The sequence below is a fragment of the Carlito syrichta genome, unplaced genomic scaffold, assembly GCF_000164805.1.
Source record: "Carlito syrichta isolate Samal-C Ts95f unplaced genomic scaffold, Tarsius_syrichta-2.0.1 Scaffold309041, whole genome shotgun sequence".
NCBI classification, from domain to species: Eukaryota; Metazoa; Chordata; class Mammalia; order Primates; family Tarsiidae; genus Carlito; species Carlito syrichta.
Genome location: NW_007253137.1, coordinates 1,890,074 through 1,897,774, shown reverse-complemented (window position 1 = coordinate 1,897,774; position 7,701 = coordinate 1,890,074). Strand labels below are relative to the sequence as shown.

Below are 7,701 nucleotides of genomic sequence, written 5' to 3'. Positions count from 1 at the left end.
AGCCCCTTGGTCAGCTTGCAGGTCCCAACTTGGGACAACCCCATCACACCCAGCGGCTGCCTAGCCTCAGTCTCCTCATAGCTTCTCAAATCTGCATTTCAAAAGTGAAGTTTCCTCCCCAACCCCGGAAACTTCTCCTCCATGGGCCCAGAGAACGTATCTGAGTTCTCCTTCCCTATCCTGTCCAGGAGCCCCTATCCTGCCCTCTCCCCGACTTCCGTCTCCACTGCAGGGTGGATCCAGGTAGTCACCCCTCCCACTTGACCCCACCTGTCCCCTCTGCTCCCACCAGATCCCACCAGCAGCCAGAAGGAGTTTCTTCCAACCCCATCCTTCTTTGTTCCTCGCTAATGCCGCATGGTTCCTGCACCCTTGATCTGAGGTGACCATCCCACCCAGCCCTCCGGTCACCCATGCCTGCCTTGGCTCTCCCTGCTGAGCCCTCTGCTGGACACTCTCCCAGGTTCTGTGGAGCTGTCTGGGTGTCCCCTAAGTGTCTCCTGGGGTAGTTAGGCCACTGCCCCTGAAAGGTACATCTTGCTCCGGGCTGTCCCCACATCGAGAACAGTACACACAGCAAATCCTCAGCAAGTCCTTCCATTCCATGACAACTTCCGTGTTCTTTCCATGCCTGTGTCCCCACTGTGCCTAAGCCAGCCTTGGGCACTGGGGCCACTTCCTGTGACTTGCCAGGTACACTTCTTGCTGCAGGTGCTGATGAAAGGTTCCTTTCCTTGAGGCTGAGTCAACACGCCCTGTGGTGAAAGTTCCAGTCACCACCACCACCAACCTCCTGTTCTCGCCCTGGGCTCCTTCTAGGACCAGGATGAACATGTTTCCTGAGCATTTCCTTAGCAGAGTGTCTACACTAGCCCAGCACTCCAATGACACAGCACAGTTAGTGAGCAGCCTGGGAGAGGCTTTCAGGTTGCTCTCCTAACAAGGCCTCCTGGGAGGTGCACAGGTCACAGGTGGGTTAGAAGTCAGTTCACCCTGCCTCTTGGGCTTCTAGCAGCAGACACTTCCCAGAGCAGTGCTGTAGGATCAGGCCAGGCATTTCACAGGGATGCCCAGATTGCCAAGTCTCCTCAGCCTCCTATCACTACCATGGCCCTCAGTCCCTTTGAGACCCCTGCAACCCTTCCGGCTGGTACCCACCAGAGGAGAAACCAGGGCCTAACAGCATGGGGACCTTGGAGGAGTCAGGAGCTCACCTGAGAACAGGAGAGGCCACATTCTGCAATCCGGGGGATGGCCAGGCTCTGGTAAGTGCTCCACGTCAGGTAGAGGAACACGAGTGCTCGCCTAGCTAGCATCTGGCTGCTGGGTGACGGCTCCCACAGGTGAGCGTGGGGCAAGTTCGCAGGATACCCTGTGGCAGCTGCTTCAGGCTGACCCAGCAGTTCCAGCCCCAGAAACAAACAGGAGAGAGCCCAAGGAGTTTACTCCCTATGCAGGACACTCCCCCTCCTGGTGAAACAGGGCCTGAGTGAGCCAGCAGAGGACTTTCCCACCCATCAGGGGCAGGCGGACTCTGGCCAGATACTTGTACAGTTTCTAGGCTGCCAAAGGAAGCATCCTGAAACCTTGAGACCTTTGGGTCCTTGGTAACTGGGCTGGCCACTGGAGCAGGAAAGGCTCCAGGCCTGTGGGGGTCAAGGAGTCATCTGTGTGCACCCTTGTCTCTCAGGTATGTATCCTGATGGTGGGGGACAGTAGCCTATAGCCCTGCTGAGCTCAGCTGACTGCCAGAGGAGCCAGAATTGCCTTGGGCACCTGCACTCCAGAGCATCTGGCTCTAGCCCTGACCCCTGAAGAAGACTCTATCCTGGGACCTAAGACTCCACCCCAAGTTCCCAGTGTTCTCTCCAGATGCAAGGGGTTACCTCCCCTTTGCGGCTCTCACCTCAAGGTCACCTCAGGGGGCAGCACCCTCAGCTGGTAAATCTGAGGCCTGGCTTTTGCTCAGGGAATTGCTCCATGATCCTCTTATTTGAAACTTCCAAGGCATAGGAAAGTTTCCAGGCCCCCCACTTGCCTCCAGTAAGGGCAGGGGAAAGGGGAAAACCAGAGTGTGGCTCTGGGGTGCCTCTGGCTCCTCCCTCCTGTGACAGGCCCAGAGTCCTTGTGTCCAGCCCTCTCTGTGCCTCAGCCTGCACCTGCCTCTGGTCCTGAGAGGCCACTGTCCTATGGGGGAATCAGGGAATAGAGGGGGTGTATACCTGGACAGCTTGGGGGCCCACAAGGTGTGCTGGGCCCAGACAGGGTAGACGTTCTGCCTGGATCCCCAACAGGGCACCCCAAGTTTGGGCGGTGGCACCACCCCCAGGCCCAGGGCAAGTCAGGAGGGACTGTGGAAGCATGCTGAGGGGTTTCAGCCCCAGGGGATGGGGCATAGCAGGGACCCATCAGCAGACAGCAAAATGTGGAATCTCCTGCCACTGGATCATGGAGGCCACAGCCCATTGCTCACTTCCCTGCCAGCTGGGCTGGCACCTCAGCCCTGCCCTTACCTGGTCTAGAGCACTCAGGGTGTTGGGACTCCTGTGGTCATCAGTGGACACTGGGCTCCGCCAGTGAGGCAGACCAAATGAGGGCTGAGCCTGCCCTCAGCAGTGTGCCTGTTGCCACAGCACCTAGGATAGAGAGTGCAAATTCCAGCCTCTATGCTGCATGGCATGGTCAGCAGCAGGCTGGCATGTTTGGGAGTAGCCCAGGAAGCCCAGGCTCTGGTCATCCTACTATCTCGGGCTGACCAGGATCTGAGACAGACCACCAGGGCACCTTGGCCCTGTGGCCCATCAGCTTGACCTTGAGGCCTCCTGCCAGTGCCACAAGATGCTTCCTTATAACCATAGGGCAGGTGGGGGCTGCTGTGCCTATGGCAGAGGTCTCCCAAATGACTTCCATGGGCACAGCAGGAACTCAGAGAGAGGACGGACACACTCACACCCATGCTTCTCTCCATGACCTCTCTAGGAAAGGCCCACCCACCAGGTGACACACTTGTGGGCAGCAGGAAGGGGCCCCTTCCCTGAGGAGGGCTCTAGAGGGAAGTGTTCCAGGTGCCAGGAGGTGGCTCATTCTTGCCCATCCTGTGGCTGTGGAAGGGGAGTGGTGGGTCAGAGGAAGTGGCCTGGGGGCATGAGGCAGTGGCACAGGGAGCGGGTTAGGGTACGTGGGTGTGTGGACGTCAGTATAGGTGCCATAAGAGGAATGGGTGCTAGGCTTCACAAGAAACACCCAGGGAAGATTGCAGTTTCTCTAAAGCAGCTGTGTATACGTGGTCCATCAATCCCAGGAATCGGAGGCCAAGGCAGGTGGATTGCTTGAGCCCAGGAGTTTGAGATGAGCCTGGGCAACGTAGACTTCGTCTCCACAAAAATTTTTAAAAAGTTAGCCAAGTGTGGTGGCATGTGCCTGTAGTCCCAGCTACTCAAGAGGCTGAGGCAGAAGGATTGTCTGAGCCTAGGAGGTTGAGACTGCAGTGAGCTGTGATTGTGCCATTGCACTCCATCCTGGGCAACAGAGTGAGAACCTGACTCAGAGGGGAAAAAAACCCCAAAACTATAATAACTGAAATTAAAACTTCAATGGATTCCTGTACCCAGTAGAAGACTCTTTGTACATACAGAGACCAGAGAGAAAAGAAAAGAAAAACAAAAACTTCAGTGGATTGATAGCATCCTAACATGAAGAGGTGAGGAGATAGGTGAGCAGATGCTTTCAGAATCTAGCACAGGGAACCAAGTAAATCAAACAAATAGAAGATTAAGAGATATGGGGGGTGAGTGAGAAAGTTTAGCAAACATTCAGTTTGTGTTCCAAAGGGAAAGAGACAGTAGAGGCAATATTTAAAGCCATAATGGCTTAGAGATTCTCATAATTGACTAATGATGCCAGTGCACAGATCAAAGAAGCCCAGAGAATTCCAGGTCCAATAAACAGAAGTTTTTAAGACTGTATCATATGAAAACAGTCTTAGAAGCTGTAGATAGAACAGACAGCTTTCCTTGGAGATAGACGACTGACTCTGCCGATTCTCCAAGCAAAGATAAGATGGTGCAGAGGGAGAGTGGCCAGCAAACTGGATTCCTGCTGCAGAAAATCTTGGTTCTCTGTCACGGACCAGTGTGAAATGACACTGTTTGTCGACCAAAAACTCATCTAAGCATGCCACAACTGGCACCTCCCTGAGGGACACTGGCTTGAGCAAAATAAAAGCGATTCCACATTGAAAGTGTAGTAAAGAGGCAAAGAGAAAAGAGGGATACATCTGAATAAATCTAAAAAACACGGACTCTATAAACAATGATAATAATATCTAGTGAAATACTAAACACATTATCAAACTGTATGACAACAACAGCAAGAAGTAGGGAGGGAATAAGGGACTTCAAGTTTTCTGAACTTCAATGTTGTATTGTCAGGATGGGTATAATATGACTTTCTTTACGTTTGACTTTAATAAGCTAAGCATGTAAGTGACATTTCTAGGCAACCATTAAAAGACCAGAAACAGGCCAGGTACAGTGGCTCACGTCTGTAATTCCAGCAGTTTGGGAGGCCAAGGTAGGAGGATTGCTTGAGCCCAGGAGTTCGAGTCCAGCCTAAGCAGCATTGCAAGACCCCGTTGCTAAAAAATTTTTAAAAATCAGCCAGGTGTGGTGCATGCCTATAGTCCCAGCAACTCGGGAGGCTGAGGTGGAAGGATTGCCCGAGCCCAGAAGGTCAAGGCTTTACTGAGCTGTGATCATGCCACTGCACTCAAGCCAGGGGGACAGAGTGAGAACTTGACTCAAAAAACAATAGCAACAAAAGACCAGAAACAGTGAGCAACCTCCAAACCAGAAGGAAACAGTATGAGAGAAGAATAATCATTCAAAAATAAGGCAAGAAACAGAGAAAAAGGGACATAGAATGGATCAGGTAAACAAAAATGAAATGAAATCAGGCAGTGGATATTGTGGTCATCAGGCTCAAAGATGGCCCCCACCTCTTGGCATGCACTGTGTGCTCCCCTCCTTTGTTATATCAGGATTGGGATGAGAGACCAATAGAGAATGCAGCAGTGGGGGTAGATGACATCTCAGGTGAGGCCTGAAGATGTTATGACTCTAGTGGTCTCTCATGAATCCCTCACTGGAGGTAGCCAGCTACCATTTTGTGAGGACACTCAAGCAGCCCTATGAAGAGGTGTGCATGGGAGGGACTGAGGTCTCTGCCCACAGCCATGTGAGTGTGCCACCATGAAGGTGGGTCCTCTGATCCCAGTCAAGCCTTCAGATGAGGCGGCTTCATCTGGCACATTGGTTGAACCTCAGGAGCACCCTTGAAGCACCACTCCGTTAAGCCACTCTTGGGTTCCTAACCCACAGGGAGATCACTGTTTGTTGTGTTCAACCGCTCTGTTTTGTAGATCACCAAAGAATTCATATTATATATATGATTACATCAAATGTAAATGTTAAATGTACCAGTTAAAAGACTAATTATTGTCAGTCTGAAATTTTTATGCAGAGAAATCACAAGATTAGAGAATGATAAAAGAAAAATATGGTACATTCTAACCAAAATAAAGTTAATAATAGAGTCTGAAAAATCTAAAGCAAGAATTGGTAGAATACAAGAAGAAACTGATGCATCCCCAAAGATTCTTATCATAGGAACTGATAGAACAGGCATACAAAACAATCACTACGAATGTGAAATATTTCAACAACACAATAAACAAATCTGACTCAACTTATGATACCCAACAATTACAGAATTGCACAATATTTTCACTGAGAAACATTTACAAAAATTGACCACATAAAGTAACTCACAACACATGTCTAAGTATTGAAGCAATGTAGACAATGGTCTCTAGCCAAAATACAGTTAAGCTAACAAGAAAAAAAAAACAAACCTTTTCGCGCTACCCGCAGAGGGGTCTATAAGGCGTTGTTCTCAATTCCCGTTGTAACTTAGAGGGAAATTTTCACAATGTCCAGAGTCCTTGACGTCCTGCAAATGAAGGAGGAGGATGTCCTCAAATTCCTTGCAGCAGGCACCCAGTTATGTGGCACCAACCTTGACTTCCAAATGGAACAGTACATCTATAAAAGGAAGAGTGATGGCATCTATATTATAAATCTGAAGAGGACCTGGGAGAAGCTTCTGCTTGCAGTTCGTGCCATTGTTGCCATTGAAAACCCTGCTGATGTCAGTGTCATATCTTCCAGGAATACTGACCAGCGGGCTGTGCTGAAGTTTGCTGCTGCCACTGGAGCCACTCCTATCGCTGGTCACTTCACTCCTGGAACCTTCACCAACCAGTTCCAGGCAGTCTTCCGGGAGCCCCGTCTGCTGGTGGTTACTGCTCCCAGGGCTGATCACCAGCCTCTCACAGAGGCATCTTATGTTAACCTGCCCACCATTGCTCTGTGTAACAGACTCTCCTCTGCGCTATATTGCTACCCCGTGCAACAATAAGGGAGCTCACTCAGTGGGTCTGATGTGGTGGATGCTGGCTCGGGAAGTTCTGCGCATGTGTGGCACCATCTCCCGTGAACACCCGTGGGAGGTTATCCCTGATCTCTACTTCTACAGAGATACTGAAGAGATTGAAAAGGAAGAGCAGGCTGGTGCTGAAAAAGCTGTGACCAAAGAATTTCAGGGTGAATGAACTGCTCCAGCTCCTGAGTTCACTGCTACTCAGCCTGAAGTTGCAGACTGGTCTGAAGGTGTGCAGGTGCCCTCCGTGCCAATTCAGCAGTTTCCTACTGAAGATTGCAGTGCTCAGCCTGCCACAGAAGACTGGTTTGCAGCTCCCACTGCTCAGGTCACTGAATGGGTAGGGACAACCATTGAGTGGTCTTAACCTCTTAAGCAACACAGGCTCTTAAGCAACATGGAAATAAGTCTGGCAGAAAATAAACTTGTTTCTAAGGGAAAAAAAGAAAAGAAAAAAGCAAAAAAAAAATCCTACACTATAAAACCTGTTGCTAATGCATTTGTAGGAAATTGATTTCTAAATAATTAAAGGATCAAAGAAATAATTCTGGTGAAAATTAGAAAATAATAAACTGAACAATGCCAAAAATATGACATTTTAACAATTTTCAGGTACAGTTAAAATAGAAAATAAGGGTCTCTGGTGAGACTGATGAAGATGAGAGAGGGGAGAAAAGCACAAATAATCAATATTAGAAATGAAAAGGAAGACATCATTTTGTACTGCAGGGACTGATTTCACATTCATCAATTAATTAATCAATCACCACATTAACAGAAAAAAGGAAACCCTCCATATGACCAGCTCAACTGATGTGGGGAAAGCACTTGACAAATTCAATATCATTCATGATTAAAAAACAGAAACAACCAAAAAAGAAAAAAAAAAAACTGTCAGCAAATGAGGAATAGAAGGAAACTTCCTCCATCTCAAAATATGTATTTGTGAAAAACCTACCTCTACTATCATAGTTAAGAGATTCCTGCCCACTCTCACCACTGGAGGTCATAGTCAGTGAGATGCAGCAAGAATAAGACACAAAAGGCATAACAATCATAAAGGAAGAAGCAAAATGAAACGTCTCTGCAGGTGATGTGATTATATAGAAAATTCAAAGGCATCTACAAATTACCAAAACCAAGAAGTAAATTTACCAAACAGTGCCAGTGCACAAAAACAATTGCATTTTCTACATTTTAGCA

General features: G+C 48.9%; 1 pseudogene; it reads left to right on the top strand.

The window, feature by feature from the left end:
• Positions 1-5,988: 5,988 nt before the first annotated feature.
• Positions 5,989-6,865, top strand: LOC103269052 (annotated as a pseudogene).
• Positions 6,866-7,701: the final 836 nt, after the last annotated feature.